General features: G+C 32.8%; 1 pseudogene; it reads right to left on the bottom strand.

The window, feature by feature from the left end:
• Window positions 1-637: 637 nt before the first annotated feature.
• The window catches only part of LOC149556936 (uncharacterized), a 190,902-nt pseudogene continuing 169,354 nt past the window's right edge, over window positions 638-22,185 (bottom strand).

Genomic DNA, 22,185 nt, shown 5'->3' with positions numbered 1-22,185 from the left:
CCTGTTTCTACTCCAACTTCATCTAGAAATCCAAAAATTGTATGGACTAAAGAAATGGAGAGAAAATTGTTGGATTTGCTCCTTGAGCAAGTCAATCTAGGAAGGAAAGGTGAAGGAGGTTTTCGCAGAGAAGCATGGAGTGCTATCGAGAGGAGATTCAATCAAGAGCTGAAATTGAACCTTGGAAAGGATAATTTCAAAAATAAGTTGAAAACATGGAAGACGAGGTATAGAATAATGAAGGAGTTATGAAATACTAGTGGCTTTGCTTGGAATGAGGTAACTCAATGTGTGGATGCTAAGGATAGCATGTGTGATGAACTTTTGAAAGTAATGTCCTCTTCAAAGTTTTTTCAATACTAATGTCATAAAAAATATCTAATTATTTAATTTTGGCAACATGTATAGAGAAAAGAATTCAGAACTGCAAGAGTGTATAGGAGGTAGCCATTCAACTATTTTAATGATCTAGCTATCATAGTGGGAAATGACATAACGGAAGGAAGTGTAGCTGGAACACCACAAGATGTTGAAGATGGTAACCTTTATGATGTGTTGTTGATCTAGATGATGATGATGATTTGAATATGCCTGTGAAAGATGCTGCTGATTTGGATGAAGATTTCATTCAATCAAATTAGCCAACTACATCCGCTAGAAGCATTCCTTCAACACCAATGACAAGGAGGCCAAAGAGGAGGAAGGCAAGCATGGCCGCTTCTTTGGATGTTATATCTGAAAGCATCCATGAGATACGGGAGGGAATCAAATAGTCGCACACCATCAAATTTGATAAAGAGGATACTAAAAAAGAAGCTGCAGATTTGTTTGCTGCCTTGAAAGCCATCACTGAAATCAGTCAAGAGACTATGACTATCACATCTGATCATTTTATGCAAGAACCAACAAGAGCTATTTGGTTCTTACAGATGGATGACATAGCGAGGGAAGCTTATATTAGATATAAATTTGGAGGATTGTAATATTCTTAGGGATGAGGAAATTAGTATTTTATATTATCTTCAGTTTTCTTTAGAACTATTTAGCATGTAACTCTACATGAGTGTTCACATTTTGTTGAGCACTGTGGTAATATTTATCAGCCATACGTGTCAGATTCCTAGAACTTATTTTCATTTTCTAACCATTATATTATAGGTGTGACTTTTCAAACATAAAAAAGCGTCTCTCCATTTAATTAATAGTTGTTAAAACTTCATTGATTAATCCACTTTAACAATTATTATTTGCCTCTTAATTTTATCAAACCTCATGCCATTAAATTGTCCCTACTTAGAATATGTATGATGTGCGACTTTTATAGCTATGAACAGTGACTTTTATCTATAATTTTGTTACACATTTTACTTATAATTTATAATCATATCTATGGAAATAATCATATCTCACCATATTTCCACATTATGGTAGTTCATACTTTGCAAAATATGCAATGCCTCTTCCAATCATTTCTGCTTACACAACCTTTTGATTTCATCTGGAACCAAAGTTTGGGTTTGGAATTGGGTGACACAAAGATCCAAAGCCATTTAAATCCCACTAAAATAATATGTTTCTCAAGATCAAATTTTGCATGCTATTAGTTTTTCTTTTAAATCTTGGCAATTTTTTTTTCGGTTAATGTCTAAATCCACTTCAAATGAAGTCTAGAGTGGACAAGTAATCAGATAAATTGACAAGCTATTGATTGTGAATATCCTTGATGACACTATAACTTTAGAATTTTCATGCAAACCAAATCTAAAATTTCCTCGGTGCTGAATTAAAATGACTATGATTTATAGATTTTAAAAATGATTGATGCAATTAGATCCAAAACTATAATTATAATAGAAAAAGATTCTTAGTATTATTGTTGTTTGTATTTAACTATTTAAATTTACTTATGAATTTTTTTAATTATAACATAAAATAGTGTAGCTGTAAATATTAAATATCTAGATTGTTTACCTGTCACCTGAGATAGTTACAATTGTAACAATCTAGAATAGATAATTATATAGTTATAGTTTTTATGTGAATAGATAACCAATTGTTACAATCAGATAGTAAAAACTATAGCTGTAAATATTAGATATCTAGATTGTTTATCTACCACCTTAGATAGTTACCTCACTGCAAATTCCTTCACTTGCGGAAGTGCTGGATTATCTTTGTGATTTGATCTCATAAGCCCATTCAAGTCATGTGTAGTAATGTAGGTCCGGATTGAATCTATTGTCATTCATATTAGGAGGCAAAAATCCCTCATTCTCAATCAAAAATTTATGACTTTTATAGCTATGGAAATAATCATATCTCACCACCATAATTTATGTCTTCGTTGTAGATTAGTTTCTAATTTATAATTCACTGTTGAGTCCTCATATGTTGGCTTGTTGTTGCAAAATGATGTCCAATTCTTTGGGGATAACATTATGATGCTTATGAAAAATGAGTAGTTCAGAAGTGATTTGGATGCATATACTCAATCCTAACACTAGAAACGTTGTCACACTTGGAGAAGCCATTCCAGGGAGCAAATAACCAATAAAAACACACACAACAACTTTCCCACTAGGGACAAACTGATGAAGGACAACTGACTCATTCGCAACGACTTCTTTCTTACTTACACTGGTCCACCAAACAATTATCTGCACTGTTACAGCAATGAGGGAAAAGGCCTTAGCAGGTAGCCAAGTAACCCGTCTTTTGATTGCTTGCAATACATCCAGCACTATGAGAAAACTAAACATACCATAGCATAAATAAATGATAGCTTATTTGTTCATTTAAAATTGCATCGTGACACCATTTTACATCCTGTTTTGCACTGTGGTTCTAGTTTTGAAATAAAATTTTTTTTTAAAAAATTGCCTCTACAGTTTATTAATTATGACTGGCATATCATTTAAAATGCAACATGACAACTTTTTGCATCCTGTTTGTGTGTTTCGCTTATGGTTTTGAAATAAATTTTCTGTTTAAAATATTGTCTCTATAGTTTATGAATTATAACATGCATGATCGCAACAATATTTGGTATGTAATCATTGTCATTAGTTCTAAGACAAGGTTTGAATAGCATCATATGTTGTTACTACATATTTATTCCTAGTTATTTAGTCTCCCTAGTTGAGAAATTATATCTTGAGGCTTTTTCTTTACATGATAATTTTCTCTTATTTTCTTTAATTTGAATTTTGGTTAGAGTTATTGGAGGTCATAGCTTGAATGCATGCTGTTGGTCTTAGGTTTCATGCTGCTATCAACTCACTATAATATCAACATTCTTGATCAGTGCCATTTGTATGTTTTCTTATGTACAATATTTCTTTTGAATACAAACAAAGTTCCAAAATTGTAGTCATCTCTTTTGTCAAGTATTAATTCATGTTAGCTTTATGGGATAGTTTCATTCCTCATGCAGCTACAGGAGAAAGAGAGAAATTAGTTGAACAAACTGCCATTTCTCATTTGCCAACAAAGTGGTGCTCCTTTGAGGTCTATTGCTATCATTGATGTTTAGCTAAAAAAAATGGTTTTTTTGTTCGACTCTCTTGATTTGAGGTCTTATATGTTGGGTCATGACTAATTGAATGTTTCAACCATTTATTCTCACTATCCTTATTATAATATTGCTAATTGAATGTTTAATTTATTTTTATTTGTTTGTATTTTATACAAGTTTGATGGATTTAAATTTATCAATGTGCGAGTGTGGCGCAGGAGTAGTAGTGAAGACTTTGCATACTAAGGATAACCCAGAATGTAAATTTTATTCTTGTCCAAATTCAAGAAAGGTTATTACTAATTTTTGTTGTATGGACTTACATTTTTGAACCAATTAATTGTTTTAGAGGCTATTAATTTAGAATTTGTATTGCAGGGGGTTGGTGGTTGTAATTTCTTACAATGGGTCAATTAGGGCCCCCCAACATCTGTCATATCCAAATCTGTAGCACATGAAAGTACTGAGTGCAAGTTGTGCAAGATCTGAGAGAGTGAAAACATGTTTCTTCGAGGCATGTTGGGAGGCGCGTTGGGAATTATAATTGTTTCAATGGTAGTAGTCTTTTGGGACCATATGCGTAAATGAAGTTAAAAGCCCAAGCAACTATTGTAATTTATTTTATGATTTTGAATAGAAATGGTGGACATATTTAATAACAATTTGACTATTTTATTGTTTGGAACTTGTTTCTAATCGTATTTTGGTGACTAATTTTATTAAAATGATGAATAAATTATATTAGTTTCATTACTATTTCAATTGATTTTGGAGAGTTGAGTTTTGATTAAGAATTTGTTACATTGGAAAGAATGATTTTTTATTTAAAATTATTTAATGGAGGATTTTATTTTTCATAAGGAAGAAAAAAGTTTCATGATGGAAAAATAGTGTTTTTAAAATAATTTTATTAATAGAAGAATAACTATAATGCGTTAATGAAGTTTGAATCTTACTTACAAATATTATGACGACTAACAATCTTTCAAAAAATCATTTCAACAATTTATTTATTAGCTTATTTATATTTATTATATTATAGGTTATGCACAAATGATAGGCAACATTTATTATGCAGCCAACCAAATCTACCATTTGTTATTATTTAAAATTACAATAGAAGTGTTATGATAATTTTAAAATAATTTTAAAATGACATTAACCAAACATTCCATCGGCTGGATAGCCATTTCGCAAATGATAAGGCCATAAGGTTCTCATGTTGGAGAGTATATGTGATCTTTGTGACTTACATTGTAAAAATTGAAAAACATAAAAAATAAAATAAAATCAAGTAAAAGTAGTCTAACTCATTCAAATGTATAATGGAAAAAATATTAAATAACAATAAAAAATAACCTTATTCCTAATCCGCTTTTGCACAACCAAACATAGGTTATACATATTCCCTATCAAATTCTGGGTGAACCAAACAAAGAATAGGAATACATATTCCATTTTTGTATTCCTGGAATAGCAAACCCGAAATAGTTATTCCTATTCTTGTATTCCTATTCCGCTCACCAAATAGGCCCTTAGGGTTTATAATTTAGCTTTTATAGTTTAGGGTATAGGGTAGGGTTTAAGGTTTACGGTTTACATTTTAAGGTATAGGATTTATGATTTAGATTTTATGTCTTAGGGTTTACTATTTAAGGATTACTGTATAGGGTTTAGGGTTTAAGGTTTAAGTTTTAGGGTTTAAAGTTTAGGATTTATGTTCTAGACTTTATGATTTAAGGTTTAAGAATTTGGGTTTAGGGTTGAGGGTTTAAGTTTTAAGGATTAGTGTTTAGGGTTTAGGGTTTAGAGTTACATGTTTAGGGATTAGGATTTAGGTTTATAAGATTATGGTTTAGGTTTAGGGTTTACACTTCAAGGATTGGGGTTTATTTTTTATGGTTTACGATTTAAGTTTTATGGTTTAGAGTTTGGGGTTACAAGTTTTGGGTTTGGGGTATAGGATTATTATGGTAAAGACTTTACGGTTTATCGTATAGGGTTTTAGGTTTTAGGATTTAGCATTTATGGTATAGGGTTTATCGAATAGGGTATAGGGTTTAAGGTGTAGAGTTTATAATTTATAGTTTAGGTTAGATGATTAAGTATTTAGATTTTATGTTTTAAGGTTCACAGTTTAAGGATTGGCACTTAGGGTTTAAGGAGATTTAGGGTTTAGAGTATAGGGTTTAAGGTTTAGAGTTTTTAGTTTGGGTTTACGGTTTAGGGTTAAAGAATTAGAGTTTAGAGTTTAAGGATTAGGTTTTAGGGTTTAAGATTTAGGATTATATCATTAGTGTTTAGGGTTTAGGGATTAGAGTTTATGGTTTATAATTTAGTTTTATTTATTAGGATATAAGGTGAGTTTAGAGTTTAGGTTTTAGGCTTTAAAATTTAGGGTTACACTTTAGGGTTTAGGGTTTATGCTTTTGTATTTAGGGTTTAGTTTATAGTATTATAGGGTTAGGGTTTAAGGTTTAGGATTATAGGTTTAGGGGTTTAGGGTTTAACGATTACCATTTAGAATTTAAGGTTTTTGGGGTTTAGGGTTTTAGGGTTACAACTTAAGAGTTTAGAGTTATATATTTAGGGTTTATGGTTCACAGTTTAAGGTTTAAAGATTAAGATTTAAGTTATAGGTTTAGGGATTAGGATTTAGGGTTATAGGATAAGTGTTTAGGATTTACAGTTTAGGTTTAGGGTTTAGGGGTCAAGCATTAGGGTTTATGATTTATCATTTAAGGATTAGAATAATAGGTCTAATGTTTATGGTTTGTGGTTTAAAGTTCGAAATTACAAATTTAGGGTTTAGGAATTAGAGTTTAGGGTAAGGGCTTTAGGGTTTAGTGTATAGAATTTAGGGTTATGCTTTAGGGATTAGGTTTTTGGGTTTATGCAAAGCATTTAGGATTTAGGGTATAGGGTTACTGAGTTAGGGTTCAGGGTTATAGGCTTAGGGTTTAGGATATAGGATTAATGAATTAGGGAATAAGGTGTAGGATATGTGTTTTAGAGTTTACAACTCACTATTTAGGGTTTAGGGTTTAGCTTTTATAGTTTAGGATTTAGGGTTTAGTGTTGAGGGACTAGGATTTAGGGTTTAGGATTTATGGTTTATGTTTTATTGTTTAGGGTTTATGATGTAAGGTTTAGAATAACATGTTTTAGGTTTATGGTTTATGGTTTAGAGTTTGGGTTTACAACTTTAGGTTTTAGGGTAAAGGCTTTAGGGATTACATTATAGGATTTCAAATTTAAGGTTACAAGTTTTAGGGTTACAATTTAGGGTTTACACTTTAACTTTTAGGGTCTAGGGTAAAGAATTAGGGTTAAAGTATTGTAGATTAGGTTTCAGGGTTGAAGATTTACAGTTATAACATTAGTGTATAGAGTTTAGTATTAATGGTTTTGGGTTTAGGGATTAGGGTTTATGGTTTACAGTTTAGGTTTGTTGTTTAGGGTTTAGGGTTATTAGTTTAGGGTTTAAGGTTTATGATTTAAAATTTAGGATTACACTTTAGGGTTAAGGGTATAAGGTTATAGGGTTAGTGTTTAGGGTTACAAGTTTAGGGGTTTAGGGATTATTATTTATTGTCTAGGGTTTAGGGTTTTAGGATTACCATTTGTAGTTTAAGGTTAAGGGTTTAGTGTTACAACTTAATAGTTTAGTGTTACATATTTAGGGTTTAGGTTTTAGGTTTTAGCATTTAAGGATTAGGGTTTAGGGTTCATAGTTTAGGGGATAGTGTTTATGAATTAGGGTTTAAGGTTTAGGGTTTAGGGTTTAAAAATTCAAGTTTAAGTTAGAGGTTTAAGGATTAGGATTTAGGGTTATAGGATTAGGGTTTAGGGTTTAAGGTTCAGGTTTTAAGGAACATGGTTTAGGATTTAGAATATAAGGTTCACGGTTTAGGGTTTAAGGTAGAATTTTGTGTTACACATTAGGGTTTAGGGTTCATGCTTTGGCATTTAGGGTTTAGGGTATAGGGTTACCAAGTTAGGGTTTATGGTTATAGGCTTATGGTTTAGGGTTTAGGGTATATGATTAATGGATTAGGGAATAGAGTGTAGGGTTTATGTTTTAGATTTTTTAATTCACTGTTTAAGGTATAGGTTTTAAGTTTTAGGAAATTGGAATGAGAAAGAGAAAGAGGAATGAGAATGGAAAGTAGCAATCTCAATCTTATTTGGTTCCCCTAAAATTTAATTTGTGATTTCTTTTAATTTTCAAATATGCTTCTCTAGTGGCTTATTAATGGTAATGCTCACATGCCACTATTGTATCATTGTCACCATCACCAACACTATCACCAATCACTATCACATTTATGTTGTCTAGACATCATTACATGAATGATTCCCACAAGCATTGTGTGTGAATAGATTATGACTTCATTCTTTGTCTACCTCTTCAACCTACAAAAGGAAGCCATTGGAGTAGCTTCAAACTCACACCTTCTTCATCTTGTTCTTCAAGAATTTTATTGCAATGGATGCTTATAATGCCACCAATAACATGTCTTCTTCCCCTTATAATTTGTTTGATTTGGTTGTCATGCTCCTCTTAGTCATTGCTCAACCTTCCTTTTCTATGTTGAAATCATTATCTAGTCTTGAGTGAGATTTAATAGTGGAAGAGGGCACTACAGTTTACATAGTGTTGAACAATTATATGCTCCCAACCTTCGATGGATATGTTCACATCATCAGTGGAAAGTAAATCACTATTACATATGTGTGATGAACTCAGTTGTGCATCGTTGGCACCTAGCAGAACCTAAAGATTTCAAGCCAATAGTGACATGTTCCCATTCTCCATTCCAATAATAGGTATTTTTGGGAATGGATATATCTTTATTTTGGGGCTAAAATTTGAATACTTATTCCTATTCTTCATTCCCATTCTATGAACCAAAAAAAGAACACAAAATGAATTATAATTCTCCATTCCTATTCCTATTATATTTTAGCAACCAAACAAGCCCTTAGGGTTTAAGAATTAGAGTTTAAGGTTTAGGGTTTAGGGGTTAAGGATTAGGGTTTAAGGGTTTAAAGTTTAGGGTTTAGGGTTTAGGGATTATGATTTAGGGTTTAGGGTTTACAATTTAGGGTTAATGGTTTAAGGATTATGGTTTATGATTTAAGGTTTAGAATAAGAAGTTTAAGGTTTATTATTTATGGTTTAGGGTTTAAGGTTACAAGTTTAGGGTTTAGGGTTTATATTTTACACTTTAGCTTTTAGGATTTAGGGTATAAGGTTAAGGGTTTAGGGTTTATAGTTTATAATTAAGGTAGAGGATTTCCAATTCAGGTTTTTTGTTTTAGGATTTACTATCTAAGGATTGCGATTTAGGGTTTAGGGTTTAAGGTCTAGGGTTTAATGGGAATCAATGATCCTTAATTGAATCGATCATAATAGCTATGATGTTATTCTTTATCCATTGAGCTCTTTCAAGTCTATTAGATGGCTCTAGAATATTAGAATTAACATAGTCTAGAAAGTCATTCTCTTCAAGTGCAATTAGAACTCTAGGATTCCAAAGAGAAATTTGAAGAGCCACCTAATCTATCTTTAACATTCAAACCATTCACCACTTTCACACAACAAGAAAAGAATGACTGAACAAGAATCAAGTAAGACAAGTAACTTGATGCTTCTAGCTCTAGATCAAATTTCTTAGACCCACTTTGATACCTTCTTAAGTTTAGAAATGCTATCATTAAAATAAGAACTTAGAGAAAAATGAAATACAAATCTTTATCCTAAGAAAAACCATCCTCATCGAGAGAAACAACCCAACTCACCAGAAATGATCCTTTATTATTGTACCATCCTAAATTAAAAGCACTTCAATTTAACAATGGTTTAACATCTATTTATTGTGAGATCATCATATCCTTGCATCTCTCCTTCTTTCTTCCCCTTTACTCTCATTTCTCCTAGGTGGAATTAGGGTAAGACTTAACTGATCCTCTTTAATGCTTCTATTTTCATGGTGTAAAGATTGAGGTAGAATCTAACTACCTAGTTCCTCCCTTTTCCTCATCCAATCACTCAGAATCTCTTTCCATGCCATAAAGGTCATATCAAAATCTATACCTAATTTTTGGGATCTGAGACCTTTTTTTGGACCTGGAGCAATATCGTGAGGATTTTGTGCCATGGATGAAAGGGACATAGTGCAACCTTTCCCAATCAGGGATGCTATGCATCCCTACATGTGCCTTATTTTAGGACCTCCCCTCAGGTCCTTTGCCTTGATTGATCCTTGGAGTCAATGTACAGTATTGTTCAACCCATTGGAGAAATTTAATTATGACCCATTTATAAACTCATCCATTTGCTTCATTTCCCATCTCATATAGTACAAGAATTCATGTGCAATAGCACTCAAGTATTCATCTTCTCAAGAATTCAAGTCTTCAAGCCTTCTTCAAGAAAATTTGTCCATTAAAGATCAAGAATTCAAGCATTCAAGAAATTGAAGGAGTTTATTTTCAAGATCTCCCTCAATCTATTCAAGGTCCTTTTTTGCATCTTCTACATCCATTCATCCATATTGTTGATCCAATCCAATTGGTAAAGAGATCTCATTACATCCGATTCAAAAGATCTAGCTATTGTAAGGTGAATTCATACATTTACTTGACATGTCCACCACTAAATTATTTTAGTTCAAGATTAATTCCTAAACTGAGGTTTGATTGAGGCAAACCCCTTATCTATAAGAAAAAACCCTTTTTATTGCATGTCTTAGATCTTGTAATGGAAAATAGGTCATAGATTCAGATACCCTTTTTGTCATTTTTCAGAACCACGAAACTAGAATTGGGATTGGACATAGTTGAGTAGGGACCCATTGCTCCCCTCCTTTAGGAGAAAGTTGATATCATGTAAAAGTTGACCTTGCTAGATCGCCCAATAATTTTTGGATTTTTGGATTTGGTAGTTTCAGGGTCTAATTCCAACACAACTTGTTTATTTTGACCAACTCATCAAGTAGGAAATTAAATCCAAAGGTGAGTCTTCTAATTGCCTTTGTTATTTTAGCATATCTACTTATTATATCTTGTCCCTTAATTTCATTTCCTAGCTTTCATTTCAACTAGGATTTTTCAAGGAATTTTGCACCTTTTTTCTTATTCTTCTCACTAGACTCTAGCTCATATTAGTGCTCCTATATTGCTTGGCTAGCACTAATCTTTCTAGACCTAGTCATTTCAGAATTGGGATTAACATGATCTATTTCCTTGACTCCCTCTTTGAGTTGTGTAATGTGATGAACTTAGGTTTTCTTTTCTTGATTCATGTTTCACCCTTAACATCTTTGGTGAACTCAACTTTTGACATTTCCTCTTTTGATTTTTGAGTTATATTCTTGCATTTTGTTGTGTGTATCTTTGCATGATAAGGTTACATTGTATGTTTTTTGATTTAGTTTGTACTTTTAAAGTTAGATTCCTTTTGTGTCTTCCTACCTTGCTTAAGTGTATGAGCTTTTATTACCTTAAGCCCTACATATAGTATTCTTGTTAGGAGAACTCATAGATTCATGGCTCACTTTGATCTAGAATCCTCTCTCCCTCTCTTCAGGAACCTTAGTGATCCTATGATTTCTCATGATCCCAATCCGTCTATGGAGCATGAATCTTTTCATTCATTTGATGATGAAGATAAGGCTTTAAAGGTTCCTACTAAACAAGTTCATTAGCTTGCTATTGAGATTGATATAATGCATGATTGACTTCTTCAAGAGAATCACAATACTGATACTATTTCTACTTTTGATGCTCTTAAGAAAGTGATTCATAATCATGAACATGGTGTTAATATTTTGTGTGGTCCTACTCACCTTGTCCATTCTCATGTTATGCCTTTGGCTCAAGCCACATCCAAAATAGGAATGACTCTACCTATCACTACTGTTGAACCTACCTTGCTTATTTTTGTACCCATCTCTTGCATTCATACTTATGTTTCTCCGATTGTGACCACTTCTATTCAACCATCTAATATTCCTAGTAGTAGTCTTCCTATTTCTTCCCTACCCATGATTGTTCCACTTGCTTCATTTCCTACCTCACATCCTTCAAAGAATAGTGTTCCTTACACTTATCCTAATCCTCCTACTGTGGTTCCTAGTATAGTACCTTCTATTCTAGCCAACATGCACACTCTTCCTAGTGTATTGAATGTGTCATTGCCACCTATTTCCTCTAATGATTCCACTATCATTAGCCTTGCTCAAACTATTTCTTCCCTTAGTCAATCCAAGTTTAATGTTCCCACATGTGATATGGGTAGTCCTTTGTCTTTTGACATTATTCGTACCATCACTCCTCAATGAGCTAATATGTCTTGCCTTCTTACTTATAATGATAAGGGTGACCCTGTGACTCATCTTAAACCTTTCTAAGTTCTATGTAGGTATCATGCTCATGATCATTGTATTTTAGCTAAGTTGTTTGCCCCCGCCTTTCATGACAAAGCTCTACAATGGTATTGCTCTTTGCACCTTATTCTATTGACTCCTTCCATAAACTTGCTAATTATTTCATCCAACAATTTTAGAATAATATTGGTCCTCAAGTGTTTTTGACTAATTTGATGCATTGTAAACAAGGTCCTAAGAAATAAGTGACTAATTTTATTGGTAGATTTAATCATTTGCATGCACAGATTTCTTATCCTCTACCTATTATTAATATTCAACATTTTTTTTATTTCAAATTCACAAAGAGACATTAGAGATAAAAAATTTCTTACTGAGTTTACTTCTATTTCACAACTTTATGCATCACTTCATCATTGTCAATTACAAGTGAGTTAGTTTGAGAGCACCACTCCAATGGCTCCTATACCTATTGATAAGAGTGATGATGCACCTAGTCACAACAAATTCCAGAAACCTAACAACTATGTTAAGATCAACAAAGCCACGAATATAGTAAATAATCAGGTGACTTCCATATCCAAAGGTGTCATTGCTTCTTCCTCTATGTTTCAGATGAATAATAAGTTTACTCCTCTTTCTTAGTCTTTACATTCCATTATGTGAAGGTTGGTTAGTGCTAATATTATTACACTCCCTCTTATTAAACCACTTCTCCCATGTACAACATCAAGTCTGCACTTTGATCGAAAAGCCTTTTGTCAATATGATTGTCAACTTGACCATGATACTAAGGTGTGTTATACTCTAAAACATAAGATTCAAGACTTGATTAATTCTAATGCTTTATGTATTGATAGTCATGACAATAGAATAAAAATTGTGGCACCTCCTAAGAAAAACCTTCAAATCCATACCAATCCTTTACCTCAACACACTACTAATACAATTGTTCAACCTTATTATTCTCCTGATCTGAATGTTGCTTATGATTCCTTATGTGAAGAGAATGATCATACTCTTAACATCGTGGAAAGTGTACCTCAATCTCCACATCTACCTAAAAATAAAGTTCCATTTAAATCTCATGATCAACCTAAACCAAAAACTAATCTTAAGTGTGCTAGAGATCTTACAATTTCATTTAATGAATGATATTTTCAAGACTTTTGATGGTCCTCTTTATATTGCTGCTTGGACTACTAAGTATCCTTCTAATGGTTATCTTGTTGATCCTACTTCCATGATTAATGTTATCATTTAGGAATATTTGTTTACTAAACAAATACATCATGTTTTCTATGATTCAAATGATACTTGGATTCAAACTTGTAATGGTTTCTTGTATCAGTACCTTTGTTGTCATTCTTACATCTAATCAATTCCAAGTGAAGCTTGGTTTACCTTGGTTGACTTCCTTGCAATCCATTACTTCTCCTATTCATCAATACATAAAATTTCCTTATGATGGTGATATTAAGACAAAAATTATAGTCTTCAACATTCTTCTTGGCCTATACATTGCTCTACCCTTAATTTCTTTTGGCCTTCTATTCCTATTATACCTATGCATCCTAATTATCTCTTTCAATCCTATCAAGGTCATAAATGTTGAAGATTTCTAAGCTAAGCATGCCTATAGATATATATCTTGTGGCCTTTTGTCTACACCTTCTACACCTATTTCTTCTAATTCTTCCATTTCTAATGATCAAACACCTCCTACATCAAATGATCCTTCTATTGACAAGGTTTGTTTTGCATATTTCCAACAGAGTAACAATTATCACCACACTAGAATATTCAACCAATATCACCTAAAAGAGTGGAAAGTAGAAACTCTCCAGTCCCAAGCTCCCATAGACCAGGTCTTTATCATTTAACAGTAGGAAAATTTGGTGATAGAGCTTTGATTTTATAAATGAGGGCCTCTATTTAAATAGCACTCTATTTACCCTTTTCTACTAATCTAGACTTTCATATTGAGGTTTTCTATTGGATGAAGATGGAATTAGTCACAAAATATCACTGATGTCAAAGATAGTTGTATATGTTGTCTACTCAACATGCCTAGGCCTTCTTTTTCTATTCAATGTTCATTCAATAATATTTTCTTGCATATTCTTAATTTCAAATTCAGCTACAAGCCTTTAATATGAAGGTATTGGTTATATTAGCGAGAAAGTCATGCAATGTAACTTGAAGTAGATATCAGACAAATAGTGGAGTAGGTAGTAATAAACAACATAAATATAAGAGCAAGGACATGATAGTTGAGCAACATAGGGATGCAATGAGATCAGTAGCAAATGGGCATTTTAGAGCAATTGTTGCATAGGTGCTAAAAGGATAAGAGGCATTTGGAGATGAAGAGAAAGATTCTAAAAGTTGACTTGAAATAGTTACTTCACTGTCATGGAAGGTGGCAACATTTGTCAAACCAGAAATAAGAAAAAAAGGATACAATTACAAAAGAGCTTGAAAAGGATAATATATATCATTTGATAGAGAAAATGTGAGTTGTATACTTATAATGGCAATAAAGTTGGATGAATTTATATTTGGTACTTTTCTTATGCTTTGTCAATGTCTCTCTTTGAGATCCTATGGGAAGAAGATTTTTACACCTATAAAAATGCAAATGGGCATGTAATTGACACACCTAAAACTTTAAGACTTCTTGTTGTTCTTCTACATACATGTTCGATTACTACTGCTCACAGCTTTGTCAGACATTCAATTCCTTTATACACAACTGGGGTAGAGGTATCACCACTCTCTTCCTATGTAGGAGAGAACTTGGAAGACATTGGTTGTGGTCAAATTTTTCATGCTCCATACTAGATCATAACTTAGGAGGCATTCATTATACATTGCATTTCAGCCTACTTGGAGTTAAGAGAAACATCACTGCATTGCACCCACTTCAAATCCAATGCAAAAATGCTCAAAAATGACAGACAAAAATAAAGAGGAATAGTCTTGAAAATATTTATGGGTCCATGTTTCCTTTAATGATGGAGCATATTGAAACAATATATTTACAAAATGGTGGACCATATTTTGAGAAATACTATCAAAACTATGGTAAAAATAGGTTGGTAAATTCGGCGTCCAATTTAGAGCACCTCATATTCAAGAATTTTCTTTTGAATAGAATGTGATGCTCCAAACTTTAAGCAGGGTTAATTATCAATTTTCTTTTTCTCTAGTAGATAATATATTTAGAGTGGAGAGTGCAAAGCTACACAAGTGTTCATAGATTCTAGTCTATTCTGCAACTACGTGCAAACCCATATCAATTTTTGAATAAGTCCACATAAGCATCAATAAACTAATTTAAAGCTTTAATCATGCAATTATGTTTAATGTGGTAGCATGGTTCTAAATTACACAATGATAATAATCAAAATTAATCACATTAGTGGATGATGCGATTATATCAAAAATGTGTAAATAAAATCAAGTTTAATTATCATTATAAAAGGTTGTGATCATTCATTAGACACATTGTTTTTCATTATAAAAGGTTGTGATATTTCATTAGAGACATTGTTTCTCTTATAAGTGTGAGAATATATAAATAATAAGTCTATTATTTGAATAAAAAAATATAACAAGACTTATTCAATAAGGAGAAGCATTATAAGAAAGATGCAAATTTCTAAGGAGGAATAAGGAGTAAAAGATAGGACTTGTAATGTAAAATCAAATATTACATTTTAATGATTAATAAAAGGCCCTTTTGTTTATTTTAACTTGAGGCAAAGAGATAATAATTAAAATGTTGATTTGTCCTTTATGATCAATATAGGAATTATTGAATTATTTTGTCAATGCTTTCTTTTACATTGGGTATTTTTCATATTTTGTGTTCAATAAATAGGGATGGTGTGAAATACACATGTGTTTCCTCATCTTTGGCTACTCAGACTTCCTACTTAAGAAGTTAAATTCCTTTTTGGCTAACATAGAATTGCAAATAAAAATTATCTTTAGTAGAGCTTAGGAGTAATTGATATTTTGGATAAATATTGTATCATAAAGTTGTACATAATAGTCTTCATTGTCATTGACTTTGTTGCTTGAATGAGTGAAGACATTGGTCATTTAAATCTTTGGAATATAATTATCATATTTATAGTTGAATTCAAAAATCAATATACTTCATTCTTGCAAGAAGCTAATCAATTATTGATCACCTTACATAAATATTCAGTCAGCTCAAACACCCAACCTTCAACATAAATGGATTACTTGAATTGGGTTGAGCAAATATCTTAGGATAGAAGTGAGGGGGTACAAGGAAAGAAAAATACATAAATAAGAGGGCCTATTTGTTTAGAGATTTAATCTACTTATAGTCTAATTTTGCACTATTATTATCAACAATAAATGCTTGAATGGTAGGATAACTTAGATACATGTTTGATCAATCAATTGAACATACACAAGTGCTGCAAATAAAATATAACTAAAGTAAAGAAAATCATTTAGTTTTATCCAAGCCAAGGAAGATAATAAAAACAAAATAGAAAAATCTCACTACTTTCAAAGATTATTGAATCCCATAGCAAGCACTCCAAGATTCTTTTACTCAAAATATGACATATAAATACCAGAATGCACTATATGAAACAACATATACTCTAGAAAAGATAGTATTGCTTTCATTTATAAAAATGATGTTATAATTAAATGGACACTAAAATCATGAACTTTATTGACCCTAGAAAAATCATCATTATTTTTATTTATAGGTGAATATCTACAATTTGGGTGAGAAACCAACTTGCTACCCTACTATCTAACTCACCTACCATCTTTATTAGAAAAATCTAAGAACATCTACAAAATAGCAAAACCACACTTGAAATGCCATGAAAAGGGGGTGGAAAGAAGTGGGGAAACAGGAAGAGGGGATTTCCTAAGGAAAATATGATTTGAATGATGATCTTCACATGCTTTTCTATCAGATCTCCACCAGTTATCTTGTTGAGGCACTCATTGATTGATATGAGCACTCTACTTCTTTGACAATCTATAATGCATTGGATATGTAGGGAAATACACATTTGACAAAAATAAATTCTTTATCTGCTCACCACATCATTAACATGTCTATTAGCCAACAATGACAACAAATGATTTGGGCTCAAAAGGAATCCAAATACATCCACCTGCATGTTGGAAGGTCTAGAGTTCCAAGATTTCTAGGTGCAGAACATTGAATGTTGCTACCATGTAATGTACACTCACTCAACTAGGGCATAGGGAAGAAGGAATAACATACTTAGATCTGTACTTCATAGAGTTGTGGTGCTTTTGAAAGCAAGTGAAACTCTTGAGCAAGTACTAAATTATACCAAAAGGATCCCTCAATGCTAAAAATCTTGCTTGTAGTAGGGTCTTTGTCATGTATCCTACCATGTCACAATGCAAGTTGCATCAAACAAAGATGGGGAGGTCTCATTGAGCTAGGAAGATGAAGATTTTAGATTTAATGTCTTGGAGTATCAATCATGCAATCATCCTTCCATTTTCTCACTTGTTGCTTCCAAAGCCTTCCTTTCTTGGAAGCACCATCTCCTATGTTGGCAACTAGGCCTTCTAGAATTTGCAACTAGGTGTTTAGATCTTGAGACCTGGCCAGTCTAGAACCCTTGGGGAATCGTCTTTGCATATTTTCTCAGAGATGCCTATTTTACAATGAAAAAACCATCTTTTGGAATTTGCACCAGTTCTTGTCTTGCTATGATACCCAAAGAATTTTGTTGGTCCTCCAAAGCCAATACCCATTAGCACTTGCAGAGATTGAACATATGTTAATATCATGATCCTTTTCAAAATGCTTTATTTCTTTACAATACTTAATATTTTAGGCTTCTCACTATCTTGCACCCTCCCACTCTTTCTAAAGGACAAATATGCAATGTGGGAAGGAACACAAGATTGAACTGAAAACCTAAAAAAGTGAAGCAATCTTTGATAAAAGACAAAAGAATGGTATCCAAAAGCCATATCTTGGAAGCATGACAACAATTTCTCACTAGTTATAGGGGATAAATCCTCAAATCTCAAGAACTTGCAATTTCAAAACTTGTGAGTGCAAAATAGATAGTCTTAAACTTAGCAAAATATTAGCTACTTGCTCTTTATAGGAAACCAATAGTTTGTTGCCCAAACTAATTTCTAGTGATGTGGCTTATGATGCTGAGTTGTCCTTGTGTGATTGACAAGACCACTATTCAAAATTTGCTTGCATGACACGAGATCAATAAATGTTGAGTACTTTTAGATGTGAGAACCATTTAAATTCAAAATACCAACCAACTTTTTGTTACTGATGTTAGATTGTGGTGACTGATCTGAAAAGTACTGTAGATACTTCATAATTAGTGGCAATTTTTTTTTTGGGTACTATTCGCTAATCATTTTGGTACTATTTGCCATTCATAGATTTGCCACTAAAGTTATGGCTAATTATGGCCGGCATGTTATAACCTTAAAGCAGTTTAATACTTGTATAAAAGGGTTTAGGGTTGGGTATTTTTCATTATGTTGTGATGCGAAATTGGTTCTTGCGGCGGTATTGAGCTGTAAGGGATTATGGATTGTAATCAAGTTGTAATCACTAGATTGTAATAAGATCCAACTTTTTGTTTGGTGGACGTAGCCTAGGGATTGGGTGAACCACGTTAAATCTTGGTGCCTTGTGTTCATTTCTGTGTGATTTATTATTTTTTGTTATTGGTTATATTTGCATGTAGTTTTTTATTTCTATCTGTGGTTTATCCTAACAACTGACACAAGACACTCAACTCGAGGAGGGATATTGCATCTTGGTAGATGGTCAAAGGAAAAAAACTATCACTTACAGTCACCCAAAAATATAATGGAACTGCCAACACAATATTTACAAGTTGCCACTCACCTTACTAAGACCAAGGTTGTACGTGTGCTTGTAACATTAATGACATATCCTACACTTTCTATCTTTGAGAGCTAAAACCACCAACTAAAACACTCTTGAATGCATGCTTGCAACATCCTTGCCTAAGCCAAACATACCAACTCGATTGGTGAGAGCCTACCTCACACAAATCCAGGATAAGAGGGGATACTAGAGGCCATCAAGATGGTCATTCCACTCCTTCAGTAGGGAAAACACCCAAGAAACCAACAAGAAGTGAAACTATACCACCAAGCCAAACAACCCAAAAGGAAATAATAGAGCTAGACCTACCTTCCTTACGGTGGAATATACTTTGCACCATGAGTTTGAATGATCAACTAGTGGCCAAAAAATAGAGTACTAAGTCCATTTTTTCAAAAGAACATTGGATTATTTTGGACATTAAGAGGGTAGAGCTGAAAAATCTCTGGCCTTTGAAAAATGATTGAAAGAAAGAAAGAAACAAAAAACTGACCAGCTCAGACTATGAAAACAATGTCTAGAAGTGATAGAGAAAACAAAATGACCCAAAAAGAAAGAGGAAAGGGCAAATTGTATGAAAATTAGAGGGAACAAGCACTATAAATGGAAAGAAGAAGAAAAGGGAAAAGAAACACCAAACTAGGATACTAGAATGCAAAAATGTCTCACACTAGGACTCACCCTAATTCAAACACAAACCAGAGAATAGCCCAATCAAAAAAGACACTTGTAGACTTGTGAAATGTTTAGTTGTAGATGGGGTGGTGACTGAAATGATTTTTTTGGCTTGTTGAGAACAATTGTGATTATTGAAAAAAGTGACAATTAATCCCTTCAGATATCTTAATTAACCTATCGATCATGGTAATTAAAATGGTGCATTAATTATACTTTTCCTTTTATAAATTATTAACAAGGGATGATGAAGAAAAAGGAAAAGAAGTAAAAAGGAATTTATAGGGTGAACCTATAGGTGCAGTAGATCAATATTTATAAGAAATTATACATGTGGTACAACAAAAATGGAATGGAAACCCTTATCTCATCTTACTTTTTGAAGTAATACTTGAGAAATTGTCCATTGCAAGGTAGGACATGTTCTCGAGTTAGTGAATTGAGACAATAGGTATTAGCTCAACAAATCTCCCCAATCTGATAAGGCCCAAGATAGAGCCCAAGCTAGAGCTATTGGAACTTACTGTCCTTTCCTTTCTTCTCATGGGCCTTGCCCCAAAGAAGAACTAGGTCTAAAATCTGAAAGGCCTTATATAGGGCTCTCTTGTTAAACCATTGCTTGGTGTTTTGTGAAGTGCTCGAGGGTTTTGTTCCTCTATTCTTCAATGAAGACAAGATTAAGGAGGAAAACTTCAACAATGTTGTCACTCTCATCAAAATTATGCATAAATTATAGGACTAAAATATGCAGTTTCATGGGGAACATTAGATTCTAGTCATTGACCAAATAGAATAGAGAAGTTTCTAGGGAGGCCTTAGTTCGAATACAATTTGTCAAAAGGGAAAATTTGAAATTATTGTGCCCCTCTTGGGGATTTTTCTCTAGTAGATGTTTGGTAACATCCAAGAGGTTCTTGTTGGTTGATTTTTCTACTTTGTTACCTTATTGGATAGTAATTATTCAAATATTTCAAGGGTACCATTTCTATCATAAGCCATTGCATTATCTTTAGATGAGGTGACAAAAATAGACAATACTTCTTGGGTATGCATGCATGTTATACTATACACAATCTTTTCCACCAACCCAATCTATTAACAGTTGTTAAAATGAAGGATAATTCAATGGTAGAAAACATATTTGAACTAGTAATGAGTTCCCTAATTGAGCATGGAGGTATAGATGAAATAACAATTTTCCAAAAGTTGGTGTGTGTTGGAGTGGATGTAGCTTTAGTAATGCAAGGCCACAAGAATGGTCTTGTCACAAAGTTAAAAGAATTTATTGTACCTTATGTTGTTGACATTCACTACATGTCCCACAAAATGAATCTAGCTTTTAGAATGGTCAACAACTCTCCACAAATATACAGAGTTGAAGTTTAATCAAAGAGATTTATAGGAACTTTTGTTGAAGTCCAAAATGTTTCAATGAATTTCAATAGTTTACTAAGGGCCCAACTAATGGGAGAAATCTTCTTAAGGATAATGATACTAGATGGATCTCTTTGGATGGACTAGCTCATCGAGTTATTTTTAAAATATCCATCATTTCTTGGTACAATGGAATCAACTCATGACAATCAGGGCGGTCAATAGAAATATGATCTTCTTAAAAGGTTAAGTAATGTAGAGACACTATTAATGTTAGCAACCATTCTCCCCATGCTAGAGGAAATGAAAAATATAGTAAAGAATATCTAACAAAGATATATGTATATTATGGAATATAATACAATACATAAATGACATGTGTGGCCCTTGATAATATCTATAAAAATTCAGATTCATTTTCTATGGATGAAAAAATTTCAAGGTGGGTGAGAATCATAGATTTGGATAATCTTGATAACTTTTTAAAGATTGATATAAAGGGAGAATTATGTGCTAAATTAATATGGGGTGTTGAGATACCAATGCACTACTATGGAAGGCCTACGTGCACGAGAAAAGGAAGGAAACCCGCACAACAAAAATAAACTGTTACAAAGGAAGTGTTTGAACATATTGTTGAGTCTATAATGAATCCTATGAAGGATATTTCTTATAATATTTCCTCATAAATTAGAGAAAGATTGCCTCAACATGAATTGCTTGAATCAATGTGTGTTGTGTTTCCCCATTACTGGAGTTTAAGAAGTGCTAAATATTTTTGAGATAAGCTGATGGTTTTGATAGATCAATTTTGCAAAAGCAAAGAAATCAATGGGGTGAATGTAAATGAAGCTTTAGATGTCTCATTTGAGAGAGTAGTCCCATCATTTTACCTATACAATGATGGAACAATATGATCTAGTGTGGAACCCTAGAGAAGAAGGATCAACAACCAAACTTTAGACAAATCTAGCTTAGAGAAAAGTGTTATGAGATTCAATATTATAATTTTTCAAGCTTGTTGAAATATGTTTGACCATGATATTGGGGTCTATGGAGGATGAGATAGTTTTCAGTGCTTTGGGGTTCCTAAAATCAAAGGGAAGAAATAAACTAGACAAGAATTTGGAAATTTTTTTGAGCCAGTATACATCTAGATATGAAATCAATACTTTTCCTTATGAAAGGGCACTGAAATTGTGGATGAAGAAATGCCAAAGAAGAGGTTTGGCCAATGTTTCAAACAATGAGGTCAGTAACTTAGGTAGTGGTGCTACTACTAGTAGTGGTAG

This window comes from Cupressus sempervirens, chromosome 5 (assembly GCF_028749045.1).
Source record: "Cupressus sempervirens isolate cs-2001-9-10 chromosome 5, ASM2874904v1, whole genome shotgun sequence".
In the NCBI taxonomy this organism is placed as follows: Eukaryota; Viridiplantae; Streptophyta; class Pinopsida; order Cupressales; family Cupressaceae; genus Cupressus; species Cupressus sempervirens.
Note: the sequence above shows the minus strand (reverse complement) of the source record. Positions and strands in the feature narration are given on the sequence as shown.